The sequence below is a fragment of the Bidens hawaiensis genome, unplaced genomic scaffold (assembly GCF_021521415.1).
Source record: "Bidens hawaiensis isolate Kalapana, Puna unplaced genomic scaffold, B.hawaiensis_p1.1 tig00006109_1, whole genome shotgun sequence".
NCBI lineage: Eukaryota > Viridiplantae > Streptophyta > Magnoliopsida > Asterales > Asteraceae > Bidens > Bidens hawaiensis.
The window spans coordinates 1,227,852-1,245,637 of NW_027491407.1; positions in this window are offsets into that span (position 1 = coordinate 1,227,852).

Sequence of the window (17,786 nt, forward strand, 5' to 3'; positions counted from 1 at the left end):
AATTAGTAACACGTGGATACACCAAAATACATGTTAATCCCGCGGCTTGCCACTTTACCATCGCAAGCCTCACCAATCAATCAATATGTAATGTAATTTGTATATTCTTTTTCATATTGTAATATTATTATAATATAAAGTTAATATGATTATATCACCAATAAACCGGAACGACTAACACGCAGATACAACTAAGACACATGTCAATCCCATGGCTTGCCACTTTACCATCTCCTCCTTCACCATCAACCTTGATCCCTACAAATACAAGTATGATGTATTCCTTCCTTTATAGGTCGGTCCCCTAACTCATCTTCTTACACTGTTAGAGTATATTTTTCTATGCGTGCAAGAATAGAGTGGTGTATACGCTGGCTTTATCAGCCTTTACAAGGATCAAGATATTATGTGATGCTACACAAGGTATGTGATTGCTTATATGAAAACACATTTGTTTGTGTATATAATTAGTATAAAAAGATATTTTGATTGATGTTGTGCAAGTTCGCAATTTAGGTGCTGTTTGTTTTTCCTCAGAAGGACTTCTCCACCTCTTTTGTCTGCACTGAGAAGAGGGCGCGCAGACGTTGGGCTCTGCAGTGTGTTTGTTTTTTCGAAGACGTTTCATTAAAAAACGTCTGCGCGCCCTCTTCTCCCAGAAGTGTTGGTATTATTACTTCTTTAACCTCTTCTCCCAGAAGTAATGAGCCAAGTTGCTACTGATGACGCCACCAGCAATTCTTCACTCTTCATTTTATTCTTTTCATTTGTTGTCACCATAATCTTTGTTTATGGCTGTGTTTTTCTATCGATTGCCGCCATCATCGCCGATTGTTACCGGGTTTGATTTACGAACCCTAGGCAGCGATCGTGTGGTGGTGGCAGCTCTCCGATGTTGGGAAATTACGGTTGTTAAATCTAGGGTTTATGACCTCTGATTGTTACCGGATTCGGTGTGGTGGCTGTACTCCGGTGTGGGGAAGTGATGGCTTTTAAATCCACGGTTTCTGACGCCGGTTGCCGCCTCTGTCGATGTCGATTGACATTTGATTTGGGTTTTTTGGATGGTTGTTTGAAATATGAAATCAGGTTTGTGGCTGTGATGATCTAATGTTGTTCGAGTTAACATCAGCTCAGGATATGTGCCTGGCGTGGCAAAAATGCAGGATGGCAGGTACCCTTGCAGCAATGGCACTTTGAACCTTTTGCACCAATGTTTCGATAGGTCTGAGCCTCTTTATAGTGATTATTAAATCATTGATGAATTTCAAGTTTTAGTTTCTTTTGATATTTATAGATGATGGTATTTGAAGATTTTTGAGTCATATATTTCACCCGAACCATCATCGTTTATACTACTTATTTTTCTTTAATTATTTAAATTTCAGCTTATTTTAGCAGTCTGCAGATGTTAAAAAACAAACAGTCTTCTTGTTGCAGACTGCAGAGTTTTGGTCCACCTCTTCTGCTACAGATGTTGGCAGATGTGGTTTCGCAGTCTTCTGACATTTTACCTCTGAAAAACAAACAGCACCTTAGTTTCTATCCTAATGAAAACTTACTATTTTAGAAAATCGATATATTCGTTGATTTGGTTCAACTTATTATAGTTTTTATTTATTAATGCAAAATTTAATTGATAATCAAAGGCAAAACAAGGATTAATATATCTGTATATGTATATATATATGTATGGAGAGAGGGGGGAGAGAAAATTATCAAATATAAATATACCATGAATTCTTTATTCTCTTTTGTCTTCTTGAGTATTGAATTTCTCATGCTTGAGTTAGGAAAGAAGTAAAGACATGTCATTGCTATTATAAATGATTTATCATTTATTCTACATGTACGCATTTGATTATATATATGTTTAAGTTCTCCAGAACCGCTATTGTAAGTTGTGAAAACTTTCATAATCACATAAAAGCATGTAAAAACAATTTTTATTTTTTCATATATATTATGTGTAAGTTACATTTACTAGATTTTTTTACACAAGTTAGTCATTGAAATATATGTAACGAGCATTTATATTTTGCTATAGATGCGTAACGTAAATTCATGCAACATATGTAAAATGTGAAAACGGTACCTTTTGTATATATATAAATTTTAAATACTTTTTGTATATATACTTTTGTATATAAATAAAACCACTCATGTTTATATATACTTTTTAAAAGTTCTCTTGGCTTTTTAAAAGTATATACTTTTTGTATATATATATCTTTTGTTTATATATATATATATATATGGAGAGGATCAAGAGAAAACTAATCTAACTTAAAAACTCCTAAAGAATTATTTTTAATTAAAAATAAAAAAATATTTTCAAATTTCTGTTTTTGCCATTATTCTTATATTTTCTTACTCTTTGCTCGAAAAAAAAACCGCTGCAATACACATACTTATTACTGTGCGATACCGTTGTATGACACATGTGTATTACTATGTATTTTTTAGTTTAATAGTGTTTAATTGCATATATATTCAATATGTGTGTATTGTATATGTGTAGTAGTGTTGTATTATATAAAAACATAATAATAAAATAAAAGTCGATGTGGTGCACATGTGCGTTAATGTTGTATTACACATATGTACTAATGTGTATTCGATGTGTGTATTAGTCTTATATTGCATATATACAATAGTGTGTATCAACGCAATAGTGTTGTATTTTATGCAATACAAACACTTTTGCATATATGCAATGCACACTATTACACATGCGCACTATACCGACGAGGTTACCTACAAGGCCTTTTTTTTAAACCAATAACAACATAAAAGAATAATGGAAAAAAAAGAACTTCAAAAAAAATTTTAAAAAAAAGTTAAAAGTAGTTTTTTAGGAGTTTTTAAGTTTTCTCTTTAAAAGGAGTTTTCACTAGATTATATATATATATATATATATATATATATATATATGGGAGATTTCAAATGAGAACCCCTTTGAGTTTTAAGAACTCGAAAGAACTCAGTGTAACGATTTTTTTTCGAATTTTTTTTACACATGCGTAATATATGTAGGTTACATAGACGTAAAAAAATTACAGAATTTTTTACGCACCGAGTCGACTTTTTACACATGTATAACGGACGTAAAAGTTAGTGTAATCAGTTACATCTTTATTCTCTCTCCTACTTTGACTTTTTTGCCAGATTTAATCTCAACCACATATTCCAATCCATTTAATTAAATGTGTAGACTAGAATGGAGTTCTTAAGTTCTTAAAACTCAATATGGTTCTCAAAAAATTCATCCCCTATATATATATATATATATATAGGGTAAGGTTAAACTGAAAACCCACTTGAGTTGTGAAATCCCACGAAAACCCTATGTAACATCGTTTTTTTTTGTTACATGTAATATATGTTGTAACATTTAATACAAAACATAAAAAAAAATGTTTTGCTATTTTTTAACAGTTTTTTACTAATTTTTATATATGTTTTTAGGAGAGAGAAAAAGTTATATTTATATTTACATTTTTTATTCACTTTAATTGTGAACCACGAAATTTAAATATTAATTAAAAACATGTGGTTAAGAATGGGTTTCTAGAGTTTTCACAACTCAAGTGGGTTTTCATTTTATACTTAGCCTATATATGTGTGTGACGTAAAACCCACTCATATGAAAACAATTTAATCATTTAATCCAATTACAAATTGCTAAATATTCTTTTCTTCAAACCATTTGCCCTTGTTTTTGAACGTTAATAACGTTTCATGTATTATTATAAAATTTAAGCGTATTTTACTAAATATACGTAATACGTACATGTATCTAAAATTTTAAAATTTTCATATTGTGCATATAACACGAACAATTACATATGTTTTCATATTAAATATGTGAATACGAATAATTCAGGCGATTGTTCATATATTAAGTACATGTGAGATAAGAAATTGTTCTGTTATGGTATAATTTATTTAGAAAATAATATTGTTTTAAAAATTATTAATGTTAAAAAAAGGGCGAGAAGTAACAAGATATAATCTCATTATTAAAACAAATATTTAATTTAGCCACAAGAGATATGTGGTTTAATTAAATGTTTTTCAGCATTATATCTGTGTGGTGATTTGTCTCGATATGAGCAAGTATAATCGGATTAAATTCTGGCCATTGATAGAAAATAGAGATGGTATACATCACAGAGACTCATAAAGTGTGACATATGTTGACTATATTTTGTTGGATTTTAATTTGAACTCTGTTAAAACTATGAGTAAAATAAATATTTTTGCTAAAATAATATGTAAGCATTTGTAAAAAGAAAATATTTTTTAGAATTTATAAAAATGATTTTAGAAACTAGCACCTAAACATTTATATAGTTCTTTTAATGTTAGTATTATGGAATACTAATACATATTTGAAATAACATTTAGCTTTTACAAAAACATATTTGAAATAAATGTTACCAATATTTAGTAGTATCAAACTAATATTTTAGATATAAAACCTCATGTAAAATATGAGTGTAATGTCATATATAGTTTGCCAATGTGTAAGGAGGTCCGTGTAATATCTGAGTTTAAGATGAAATATTGAAGGTTGATATTGATTTGCACAAGTGATTCGATCACCAAAATCGTTCATCACTCTGAAAAGTTATATGCAAGATTAAGTTGAATTTTTTTTTTTTGCCTACTCTATGTTTGTTTTCTTCAAGTTTCCTAAGCTTTGGGTTCTTATTAAATAAATTTGGATAATTGTCATGGATCTTTTAATTATTATGTTTCTGATTAATATGGGACTTATTATTGCTATTAGAATTGGATTATTGTGGTTTGGGACTATCTTGGGACCTGATTGCTCTTTTTTATTGTTGTGGTCGTGTACACAGATCTTTCTCCTTATATTTGTCTCACACAAGAACCTTTTTTGGAATCTGTGATTTATTAATTTCGGGTTATTTTATACTTGTATTCTTAATGTAAACCCGACCCGTTTTGTATCCCGAACCTTTCAATATTATCAAAATGATGAATTGTATGTTAAATATTTGTTTTATAGTTGTTGGATAAAAAAACACCCTTTTCGGTTCTTAAAATTCCCCGAAAACGCTCAAAACGAACTCCAGGGACTAAAACTACCAAAATGGAAACTTGAAGGACCCATTTGTAGTTTGTGCTTTCTTGGGTCTATAACCAACCCATTTTCATGAAACACCCTTTATGAAAGACCCATTCAACTTACCCTAAATATACACACCCATCTTCTTCATTTGTGTTTGCTCATTTCTTCATTTCTTTCTCAAATTCTTGAATTCTAAGGTTGTTCTTCATAAGCTAATCTTTCATTTTAACTAACTTCTCAATACTTAAAGCTTGATGTTACAACATATATATAATATACACTCCTTGTTTACCTTCGGTCTTTCATTTCTCCGGTCTCGGCCGGTTGAAATGTCGGGCTAGTAAGGCAGGGTTACATGGAGGACTTTATAGTCCTTGTTTATATATTTAACAAATCTAACCATATAACTTGTTATACTTGCTTAACTTCTACATATTTTAGTTTATTGTTCATATTTCTCAAGTTCCATGGTATTGGGTATGTGGTGACTAGCCTCGGTTTCATCCCGAGTTGAGAACCGAACCAAAAACCGAACTTTTGTTTAAAAGCATTATTGTTAACTTTTTGAATGTAAAACTTGAGTATTATTATTTATAAGTTATTTTACAAGTTCCATGGTAATTGGGTATGTGGTAACCATCCTCGGTCTTATTCCGAGTCAAGGACCGAACCAAAAACCGAACTTTTGTTTAAAAGCTTTATTGTTAACTTTTTGAATGTAAAATTTGAGTATTATTATTTATAAGTTATTTTACAAGTTTCATGGTAATTGGGTATGTGGTAACCATCCTCGGTCTTATTCCGAGTCAAGGACCGAACCAAAAAAAAACCGAACTAAACCGAGTTCACTCGCTTAAGACACACAAGTGTGTTTTTAGCCACCGAAACTCATATTTTTCTTCAAGATTATATTTTAAATCAGTTTTAGTTAATTTCTAAACATACTTGGCATGTCGGTAACCAACTTGATCTTATAACAAGTTCGAACCGATAAGGTCGTATACTCGCTTAACGAACGTTAAGGTTCTTCACAATAGAACTACATACTTAGTTAAGTCTATTTTGATTTTATTGAGTTATCTCATAACATTTATTATTTTGGGAAGTTAACTGTGAGCTTGGTCAATTATCAAGTCTCGAACCGACAAACCCGAACACTCGTTTAAACCTCGTCTTGGTATTCTTATAACCAAGGGTTTTGCAATATCGCATTTTAACCCACATTATTACTTAACATAGGTTGAGTAAAAAACAAAACTAATGAATAGAATACCGAGACCCGATTTCGAGTAAACTTATTTTACAAACTCGTTTCTTTAATTTCTCAAATATTTACATTTTAAATCCTAAACTTTATTTATTTACTTTATTTGTCATGTATTTTATTTTAAACCCTTCCAAGACTACCTACTAACACGAGACCCGTTTAATATAGGTATTGCTCGTTAAACCGATCTCTCCGATTATTCACGACACTATCTTTCAAGTTACTTGTTAATGTGAGTACTTTTTCATCCCCCGTTTTCCATCTTTCGTTTTGGGGGTGGCATTGCATACTTATTCAAATTCAAATGATTTATACTTGAGTCTTAAACCACAACACGTATTGTATATGTTTACTTAAATAAATGCTCGATTTGGTGTTATATGCTTTACATGATTATGTGCAAATTCTTGAATGCTAAGGCGGGTAGCCTCATCAAAGGATGATCATACGTTAATTCCGAGTATATATGGTATCCCCATATAGAAAGGTGTCGTCAATGTATTCTTATTGACGATTTCATTATTGTCGTCAATGTATTATTATTGACGGTTTTATTATCTAAATTGTTGCTATTATTTATTGTTTTCATATACTAGTTGTGGATTTCATACTATATACTTATTGTCCAAAACTATGAAAATTGCTCACCAACCTTCGTGTTGACAAACTCTATTTTATGCAATGTTACAGGTTTGATGTTAGCTTGATTGGATTACTTGAAGAAACTTATTATCTTGGCTTTAGGATATTAGAAAATAATAGAACAAGTTATTTGTTTATCTATCTATTTGGCATTTTGTATGAACAATTGTTGTGTTATTTATGATGATATGGATTTAAATGAGTTGTTTAAATATTGTAACTTTATAGTGTCATTGTGTAATGAGCAATCATGTCGCGCCTCGACGTTTCCGCCTTCATTGGTTGGGGTGTGACAGAATCGGTGGACTCGGAATTAAAAAGTCTCCGTATATGGTACAATTTTATTTGTTTTTATTTACTTATCATAAGTTGGAGCTTTATATTATCGTATTATATTGGTTTAGTTTTTTACTCTTCGATATATATATATATATATATATATATATATATATATATATATATATATATATATATATATATATATGGGAGATTTCAAATGAGAACCCCTTTGAGTTTTAAGAACTCGAAAAAACTCAGTATAACGATTTTTTTTTAATTTTTTTTACACATGTGTAATATATATAGGTTACATACACGTAAAAAAATTACAGAATTTTTTACGCACCGAGTCGACATTTTACACATGTGTAACGGACGTAAAAGTTAGTGTAATCAGTTACATATTTATTCTCTCTCCTACTTTGATTTTTTGCCAGATTTAATATCAACCACATATTCTAATTCATTTAATTAAATGTATGGTTTAGAATGGGAGTTCTTAAGTTCTTACAACTTAACATGGTTCTCAAAATATCCTTCCCCTATATAGGGTTAGTTTCATTTAAGAACTCAAAAAAAGTTAAGAACTTTTAGAAACTCTTAAAAACCAAATATTTTTTTAACTTTTTTTATATATTAACATTATTTGAGACTTGCTTTATCATATTTTTGATTACATATATAAATCACAAGTTACACATGTGTAAAATTTATGTAATAAAAATTTACATATGTGTAAAAAAACATAGATATGCGTAAAAAAAACTAATTTTCATAATTGTAATCGTAAATATAGATGTCAAAACTGATAAAACTACACTTAAATAACATCAACATAAAAATTTTTTTATAAAAAACGTTAGTTATTAAGAGTTCCTTTAAGTTCTTAAATAATTTAAAAGTTTTCAAATGATATTAATCCTATATATATATATAATCTCATCTCCACATATTTTCCTTTACTATTTATGGATAAAGACGCTAATACCCATTTCTTGCCTCCTCCTCACCCTTCTAACACTTTTAGTTTAGCAATTTTCAAATATGAAATGAGTGTATCACGTAGGCTTATAAAGCGTATGCATTGCAAAGTGAAAGTTGAGTTGATATTCAAGCATTAACACTAGGTTTTGCTTGTTTCTCACTCACTACTACGTTATCATGTCTTTAATCCTTTCACACACACATACATTATATGTATGTGGGATGTGTAGGAAAAAAACTCATTTGGGTTTAGAAAAAGCATGTAAACATAATGTAACAATTAAGTTTTTCTTTTGATTTTATTAACGCGTGTAATATATTTTATTATATTTAAATGATAAAAACAATTTATAGTTAACAAAAACTATATCATATGACACATTTTAACATGTGGGTGTGCTAGCTTCTTTGCAACAAATATAAGCAAACCTCTTTGGGATACCACAAGCTGGTAGCCTGGTAGTCATCTTGAGATGGCACCATCATTTTTGCAAGGTATTAAAAAGCACTTGGTTTGTACTATGCCAAAGTATAGTCTTTGCATATCGAAGCCCACGACACCTAAAAAAAGTTGTTTTACATATATTTGTGTTTTGCTTTGCTTAAAGAGATAACCATGAACCAGGAGGTTATTATCATTTTCACAAGCATAATTAATATGGGATATAATAACATGCAGTTAACGTGTAATTGGTAGAAGTATGACTATAAGTGTTAAATTGTAATAAGGTTCAAACTATTGTTAACGAGCTCAGTTGTCAATAGTTAAATGGGGAATTAAGTATATTTGGGATATTGATTGAAGAATGAACTTCGTTCTCGAATTGTGACCTTATGTCTTTGTTTCAACACTTGAAAGTATTGATGCAAATGGTTTTTCATAGGTAACATTATTTCATGTACAAAATGATACATTGTAAAGCTTATTTTATTTCTTTGATAATAATAATAATAGTAATAGTGATGATAAAAAAAAACAATAGAGAAAGTTGATGTCATATATATTTTAGTCAATCCCTCAAAAAATATACATTTTCGTCTGCCTTTAGTACCATGATGAAACTAGAATAGTTGGTTAACAAAACTTATAATTACATCTAAAGTGAAGATCGTGGGTTCGGAACATCCCTAAGCAGTTCTCTTTTTTTTCTTAAGCTTTTGTTAATTTTCATTATTTTGTTTTTTTTGCAACCAACAAAATGAAAAAAATTATTAAAAAAAAAAAACAAAACAACCAGGGGCTAAGCCACCAGGATACAGACATGCCACCCGATACAAGGAGTGATGGCATGATGTGACTTCCTCTAAATGCTTTGAGTATCTAAGATTTGGGAAATCTAAGTTATAACTTTATATTTTACTTTTACAACTACATTATTTTTTTCTTGATGTTTTTTTTCTAATTAATTTACCACTACGTTATTGTTTATTTTTAATTTTAATTTTACAACTATATTATTATTTTCTTAATACTTTTTTGCGAATTTCAAGTATATTACTATTTCATCAAATCATCAAGGATTGCATTAGTTGGCAGGATGATTTTGCATTTGGCTATAACTGGCCGCCTTATAAATAATTGATTGCATCAGTTGGCAGGTAAGAACATAATGAAATTTGTAGTACACAGAGTAAACTTGGTTTGTACATTTAAATAGTTTCTTACTTTATTCTTGATTTTGTTGTTGAATTTGAAGTATTTAGATTGCCCATCAAGAATGAGCATTCACATAAACCGTCAAAATTCATATGTGTTTTGTTCATGTTTCTTAGATTCATAATTCATTTAAGTTTAAGTTTGATTCTAAGTCAGATGCACATATTCATATTCTTTCTTATATGATTGTTTTATGTTATATTCTTAAACTAGTAACAAATGGTCATGGATAAATTAAATTTTTTTTATTCAGGGAGGTAATGTTGACATACACTACTTAGTGTGGAGTCAAGTTCACAGGTATTACGTTTTGATTTTTGTGTTTCATTGAGTTTTGTATTTGGTTATTGGTTGTTTTTTTTTAACCTTTATATATTGCACTTTAGTACTTTCATTCATCACGTAACGTATTGATTGTTGCATGTTATTATTTTTTCCTTCGATACTCATATTATTTTATTGCTTTCATTTTTTTTACACTTTAGTACTTTTATAAAACTAACCTAAAGTTCAATTACTTTTTAGGTCTTGTATGTCGGTGATCATAGATACAAGGATAAGCAAAAAAGTTCTGGGTACCATTTTCTGTATTCATCGTATCATTGTGATCTTTTAGAAGTATCTATTTAATCTTGAGATCTGATTGTAATACAACATGAAACAGGGTGGAGGACAATGCTTATTGTTCCCGAAATTGAAAAAGAAGCTAAAATTCTATCATCCTCATGGGAAACTTGAAAGGTAATATTCGGGTTTGTCATATCAAAGATTGGTTAGTAAGGATTCAATGTATAATTTTAACATCTTTCTATAGAAACTTGTATTTGTGCAAAAACTGAAACTGATAAGGAGTGAGCGAGATAAGATTGAAGATCAAATCCATCATTAGAAGTGGTCCTTTATATATGTATTTTTGTAGATGTGGCAAAATGGGCGGTTGAAGAAACACTAATCGACCCCGGCAGATTACGGATAATCTGGGGGTTAAATAGATGTTTTCCACGAGGGTTAGGTCCGGCAAGATGGTTATTCTTCTGATGACCTGCAAAACGGACACCGTGAGCTCGTCACTGAGAAGGGGGGGTACCTCCTTGTGACCACCCTCCGGCGTGAGAATCAGACTAGATTGCTCTTGAATATAAGTGTATATTAAGAAAAATAGCTAGAGAGAGGATGATGATACCGTTTCAAGGTGTTGGAGTATTTATAGCCGAAGGTAGGTGTCCAAGAAGGTACAGCCGGCTGTATAATATTCCTTTTCTACCAACTGTGGGCTACGCACGTGCCGTGCTGGTGGTTGGTGGGTAGGCAGCGGCTGATAGTGACATGGCCGGCTGTGTACTATTCCTTTTCCACCAACTGCAGGCTATGTACATGCCACGACAAGGGTTGGTGAGTAGGCAGCGGCTGATAGTGACATTAAGTACCAGAGCGTGCTGCTCGTCGTACTGTTGTCAGTGAGCTGTCGCAGCTTTGGTCAGATCTTTTGTCCATACCTTGGCAGGTATAGTACAAAAGATCCTCCAGTAGCGTACGGACTGGCTCATTTGGGCGGGAGTTTTCCCGGCTTTGGGCGGGAGTATTCCCGGCTTGCTCATTCCCTCTTCAGGTGACATTATTGAATTATTTGAGAGTTAGTGCCTTGTGCGTGTAGCCTTGCTGTGTGGGTAGCCTTCCCTGATGGCTAGTATCCGTAGCTGCGGGAACAGGCGGAGTACGTTACCATTGGGAGGCTTTTCCTGCGGGAACAGCTTGCGTACTGCGCGTAAGGACGTCGCGTCTCTGAGCATGGTTGGTCCTGCGGATCCAGTTGGTCTTTGCGCAGACGTCCCTCTAAGGTGAGTCTTGCGAGTTCAACTGCGCAGACGTCCCTATTCGAGGTGAGTCTTGCGGGTCCAACCGCGCAGACGTCCCTGTTCGAGGTGAGTCTTGCGGGTCCAACCGCGAAGACGTCCCTGTTGAAGGTGAGTCTTGCGGGTCCAACTGGGCTCTGCTGGGACCTACCTCTTCAGCAGTGACGTTGTGCTAGGTGTGTATATAAATATTAGTTATGTTTCACATGAAATCGAGTTTTAAATTAGTTTTAACCTATACTAAATGGACATATAAAACACAAGTGTACCTATTGAGTGGTAGTAAAGTATTGACAAGAACCGAGTATCAACCCTTGGACACGGTAAATTTCAATACTAATCTTTGTAAATAAAATAACCGAGATTAAATATTTTTTAGAAGTTTGTTTGTTAATTAATTTTCAACTTAATCACTATATAAAGCAATTAAAATGTCTCAATGAGATATTCAATTAATGGAGGCTACCACCCAAAATTAGAATCCACTTTTTTAACACTTTTTCGATGACCAATTTCTAAACATGTGATAGACACACTTTTTAATTAAAGATAGAATAATCTCTTATCGAAGATAACTATTCCAATGACTTTTCAGAAAATTAACATGTATATTTACAAACTAATTGATCTGTTGTGTTTAGATATAGATTTTTATATGATATTTTTACACAAGTTATTAATGTCTGAAATTTATAAAAAAAATGATAATTGTGTTTGGCTAAACACGCACAATAGACAAGTGGACATGTCGTATATATTATGGCTTATATAAGAACCAAGTATCAAATCCAAAGGACACAACTTTTATTTTCTTAGTTTTTAGTTACTAATTAGTTGATTAATTGATTTGTTGGGTTTTATGACTTTTTTAAGATAATATGGAAAAAAATATATACTAATAGCAAAAATATGTAGAGAAATATCAAATCAAGATAAGATATTTCTTTGAAATGGAATCTATCTGGAATGACATAACGGTAAATAATTAGCTTAGTGATGTGAAAAATATATCACATGTTCAGCATGACTTTGTTAACGAATCATGTTGTTGAGGTTATTATGTACGTGCTCCGTTTCGAGCATATGATCACCTTCCAACCTTTTAGAAATCCTATTATATAAACCACAAAAAGGTTCTTTATGAACATTAATCTACTTTTTTTCTTTTATGATAAGCATTATATGAGCGTATGACAATACCAAGCTATCACAAATATGACACCAGTTATGGCCACTTAAGATGTCGCTCAACTTTTGTTTGCAATCTTGTTATATTAAAATGGTGGGTGATTAATCTTTATTAAATGTGCAAGATTATAATAATAGAAATTATTAGACCGTATGTTTCCTAACTAGAGTTCACCAACTTTTGGTTTGCGTTAAGTCCTTAATCATGCGGGCGATAGCCGCGTAATTAAGTGTTGACTTAGCACTGAGCGAGTGAAGTTTGGTAGACGAGGGCTAGTCACAAAGTATGTCTCTTTCCATCTCCACAAATGGACTAACCTCTATACATGGGGTCCCCATACTAGTGCATGGGTTTTTGCATGGGGGAAATTCCCAAAATAGCCTCTTTTAGTGAGAGAAAGCCTAAAATAGCCATTTTTCTCCAAAAATTTTTTAAAATTTGAACTTTTTAGACGCATTGAGAAAAAATAATAATATAGAGAGAGCAGGCCAAATAACTAAGGAAAGTTAGGGAGGAGAGCATATTTGGGAAAATAATAAAGGGAAAGTCCAAATAATTTTGATATCTTGCAGTAAAAGTTCAAATTTTTACTAAACTTTTTTTCTCAAAAAAACCGTCTTGAGAGACTGTTTTTTATATTTCCTACCTTTTCCGTCCATGTTTTCAAATTCTAGGAAAAAAAGATTTTCAAATCTCGTTTTGAGAGAGGAGATTCTACCACCACCACCACCACCCATCGTTCGCCTTCTACCTCCACCACTACCACCACCCACCGTTCGCCACCACCACCATCCACCCCCACCACCCACCCCACCGTCTGCCACTACCATCAATCACCACCCGCTACCATCGTCCGCCACCACCATCCATCACCACCATCCACCGTCCTCCACCACCACCGTCTACCACCCGACGGTAAAGATGAAATAAAGATGAAAATGAAGAAGAAGAAGAAGATGATGATGATGATTATGATGTGCTTGAAGTAGTTTAATAATTATTAAATAATTTAACTAAAAATAAACGCTAAGTAATGCTCTAGACTCTCTAAAACTCAACTAAACTATTAACCGGCAAGTGAACCGGTCGACTCTAGTAAAGCTAAGTAAGTTCGGATATCGAACCCACGAGATTCTCTAAATTACGTTTATTAGCTAATTAGACTCGATTATACACACGACTTATTAATTTATATTTGGTTGGGGGGAGTTATTTAAAATACTAATTTAATACTATAATTAAAAACCAATTAAGAAAACAGGTAATTTAAATGAAAGCAAAAGTTTGATTTAAATAAGATGATGATAAGAAAACTACCTAGGCTAGAATCCCCTAAATTTCAGTAATAAATTAAATCGGGAAAATATTTAGTTATGGACTGGGATCGTAACATAGACACTTAAAAGAAAACCCGAACAGGACTCCTGACCTTCTCAAGAGACACCTATGGATTTTTAACAAGTTTTAATGCACACCAGTATTGAAAATCAAGTTCCCTTACGGTCACCTAATTAATTATAATTTAGTCCCCTTTATACGAAATCCTACCTTACAGCGCGAAATCAAAGACAATTTACTATATTTAATTGATTTGATAAACAATAATAAATAATCAACCCTAGACGGACTCCTTACGAAGAACTAAATCTAGCAAGATTAAATAGTAAAAACTTATCAATAACCTAGCACTTTATATATTTTAGGTTAGCAGCACACTTAGGCTTCTTTGACAATATTATTCCTTTGACCTTATCATGACATCAATCATAAAATAATCAAAAACACGAAGTAATTGACCTAATAACAATCCTATCATATGACAAACAATAATCAAAGAAAGCTATGAAATAAAACTCATCAAACAATCCTAAGCATTCATACGCATCAATTTAATATAAATAAATCTTTTACTAAAACATAAAAACCATAACGATAAACAATCCCAAAGTCAAATCAAAACATCAAAGTAGGTTCATCATAAGCCCAGATATTTCATGCAATTTAGCCTAACATCTTAACTTTAATAAAAACAAGCAAATAAGAATTCATGGCGGTAAATAAACGAAAACAAAAGAAATAAAGGATAAAACCTGTGTTCTTCGTCTTCAACTAATGCGCGCACCACCGGATGATTCTTCAACTCCAAAATCGCCAAAAGCAGTAATCCTAAGCTCGGGAACTCTCCAAATTCGGCTGGCAACTTCTCGTCTAATTAAGGGTTAGATTAGGGGTGTTTATATAATGATTAAAGCCCAAAACCCGGAATATTCTAGAAATTAGTTTGCTCGCGCCACGCTACCAAAGTACCCCTACTTGGCCGCGCAGCGTGGGCAATTTGGCCGCGCTACGCTACCAAAACTCCTTATTTGGCCGCGCAGCGTGGCCAAATTAATCTTGGTCCCGGTCCGGTTCACTCCTGATCTGGTCCGGTTAGTTTCCTGATGGTCCGGTTCTCCGGTTTAGCTCCTTTTCGCTCATTTTTCGCCCTCTTTTCACCACAATTGAAACCCGGAACCTAAAATACAAAACCATGTTATTAGTATACAAATCTTGCAAGAAATTGAACAAAACTAATAAAATAATAAATAAAATGTACACTGGATTTATATATATTAAGCGTTATATCAATGATGATGATGAAGATGAAGAAGAAGATGATGAAGATGAAGATGATGGAGAAGATGGTGGTGGTGGAGGACGGTGGGTGGTGGTGATGGATGGTGGTGGCACAAAATGGTGGTGGGTGGTGATCGATGGTATTGGCGGACGGTTGGGTGGGTGGTGGGGGTGGATGGTGGTGGTGGCGAACGGTGGGCGGCGGTGGTGGTGGATGGTGGCGGTAGAAGGCGAACTGTGGGTGGTGGTAGAATCTCGTCTCTCAAGACGAGATTTGAAAATCTTTTTTTCCTAGAATTTGAAAACATGGACAGAAAAGGTAGGAAACATAAAAAACAGTCTCTCAAGACGGTTTTTTGAGAAAAAAAGTTTAGTAGAAATTTGAACTTTTACTCCAAGATATCAAAATTATTTGGACTTTTCCTTCATTATTTTCTCAAATCTGGTCTCCTCCCTAACTTTCCTTAGTTATTTGGCCTGCTCCCTCTATATTATTATATTTTCCCAATACGTCTGAAAAGTCCAAATTCTAAAAATTTTGAGAAAAAAGGACTATTTTAGGCTTTCACTCTGTAAAAGAGGCTATTTTAAGAGTTTTCCCTTTACACACCATGAGTCCACTATTATGTTTCACAGTTCACACCACTTTCTATCAAGACTAAATTATTAAAATAAAGGTTTCATCAACAAATAAAACGAATAGAAAAAAAATTAAAAAAAACATAACATAACATATCACTTTACTACGAATAAATTATTAATTCATACAAAGTTTCATCTTCATCCGTGCAACATCATAAATTTAGCTAAGAGTGATAATTTTAAGCGACTTAAGTAATTTCCTTATTTTTTGCTCCTTTTATTATAGCTATTGTGACCATCATGGAGCGATCGCCAAGCTCCAAAGGCTGTTCACAGTGCCTAAAGTGGGGGGAAATAAAGTAGTAGTGGTATGAATGGGAATGTGAGTGATCTGCTAGAGAAGGGCCTGTAAGGCCCTGAGTCTAGCAGCCCTACTTTGGTATTAAAAATTTACTCATAAACACAGTTTTAAATATTATAGTGAATTAAAATTTTTCATGAAATACATAACATTCAGTCATATCTTGCATAATCATTCGCTTCTTTTATTAATTAGCATTCAATTTATCTTACATAAATAAAAACATAACAAAAGAAACATCATCACATTCCTCCTAGAGATGCCAGCCTCTTCAGTCCAATGACATGTGTCTCCTCAAGCCAACTGCTTTAACCTATTTGTCTGCGTACATATTAAAGTCAGCTGCGCTGAGTGAGTTCTAGTTAATCAGGCAACCTACATTACATTCGCATACTTATATATACGTATTTGAAGATACACATTACATACTTAATCTGTTTACCATTCTTTCATACATACATGCGTACATACATTCTTACTCTCATACATTCATACATTTATTCTTTCATTTTTTCACACTTTCTTGTTTTAGCTTACTTAATATATACATAATTATCTCTATGTTTTAAAGAGCTCTAACCCTATAACCTCACAAATATTATTAGGGTACCGTCCCTACAATCGCAGATATAATTAGAGTCTGCTCCCTACATTTGCAGATATGTGTGTTCCCTACATTTGTAGATATTATTTGGGTTTGTTCCCTTTTTTTCATACAACCATACATACCTTTCCCTTACATGAATACACACACACACACACATACTCCTAAACTTTCCTTCATACATTCCACATTTCTATGTCATTCGTAAAACATACACAAAACATACACTTACCACTTAAGGTAAGTGTATTAACTAATCACATAGAAGTATGCATACAGCCTCGAAAAACATAACAGAGAAAGAGGCTAGAAACTCACCTGGATCCTGTTTTTCTCGGAGTTAACAGTAACACTTTTCTTCAGCTGGGCATGACTAACTGCCTAATAATTACAAGCATCACTTAACTTCTCCCTACTAGATCATATTTCTAGGTTAGTGAAGCCCCTGACGAACAGGGGTCCAGGGGTAGCGCCCTTGGTTGCAGGGTTCTAGGGGCGACAACCCTAGTAGGGTCCAGGGGGCAGAGACCTGGCTGGGGTTAATCGAATCAACTTTTTAAACAAATCAAACCAACTTTTTAAACGAATCGAACCGAATTTTTAAACGAATCGAATCAAGTTTAGGAGAACGAATTAAATCAAGTGTAAGCA